The sequence below is a fragment of the Bos grunniens genome, chromosome 12 (assembly GCF_055505025.1).
Source record: "Bos grunniens cultivar Pamir isolate PY7600 chromosome 12, Bosgru_T2T1.0, whole genome shotgun sequence".
NCBI classification, from domain to species: domain Eukaryota; kingdom Metazoa; phylum Chordata; class Mammalia; order Artiodactyla; family Bovidae; genus Bos; species Bos grunniens.
In genome coordinates, this window is record NC_141176.1 from 14,921,133 (window position 1) to 14,922,397 (window position 1,265).

Consider the following 1,265-nt stretch of genomic DNA (forward strand, 5'->3'; position numbering starts at 1 on the left):
GAGGCAGCACACCTGAGCCTGACGGAAGGCAGATCTCTGACCCTGAGGAACACTTTTCTGCTCTCAGGCCCAAATGGAAAACCATCTCTGTCTGCATCTTTTCCTTCATGCTTCTCGGAGCCAGGTCTGTGCGCAGCTCAGGCGGGGTCCTGCCTTGTCTCCTCTCCAGAATCAGAGGAAGGCGAGTCACAGAGAGGCTGGCCCTGGGCCTCACACACAGCCAAATCCAGCAAGTGTGACTGAGGGGGAGAAGGCCTCTCACCCTTCCCCACCAAGAATCTTATTTGCAAAGCAGAAACAGACACACATAGAGAAGAAATGAATGGACACCAAGGGGGAACCGCAGGGGAATGGGAGGAATTGTGAGCTTGGAATCGACACATATGCACTACTGATACTACAAATAAAACGGGGAACTAATGAGAGCCTACTCAGTGCTCAGGGAACTCTACTCAGAGCTCTGTGGTGACCTAAGTGGGAAGGAAATACAAAAGGGGGGGATGTATGTATGTATACATACAGCTGATTCATTTTGCTCTATAGCAGAAATGAACACGATATTGCAAAGCAGCTATTGTTGTTCAGTGGCTAAGTCATGTCCAACTCTGCGACCCCATGGACTGCAGCATGCCAGGCCTCCCTGTCCTTCACTATCTGCCGGAGTTTGTTCAGACTCATGTCCATTGATTCAGTGGTGCCATCCAACCATCTCATTCTCTGTCACTCCCTTCTCCTCCTGCCTCAATCTTTCCCAGCATCAGGGTCTTTTCCAATAAGCCAGCTCTTGACATCAGCTGGCAACTATACTCAATAAAAATTAATTTTTTAAAAAGAAAGAACTCAATTGTTATTAAAAGCACAGCATTAGAGTTGGGCCTACTTGGTTTGTGGTCATGAAATTAAAAGATGCTTACTCCTTGGAAGGAAAGTTATGACCAACCTAGATAGCATATTCAAAAGCAGAGACATTACTTTGCCAACAAAGGTCCATCTAGTCAAGGCTATGGTTTTTCCAGTAGTCATGTATGGATGTGAGAGTTGGACTGTGAAGATAGCTGAGCACCGAAGAATTGATGCTTTTGAACTGTGGTGTTGGAGAAGACTCTTGAGAGTCCCTTGGACTGCAAGGAGATCCAACCAGTCCATTCTGAAGGAGATCAGCCCTGGGATTTTTTTGGAAGGAATGATGCTAAAGCTGAAACTCCAGTCCTTTGGCCACCTCATGCAAAGAGTTGACTCATTGGAAAAGACTCTGATGCTGGGAG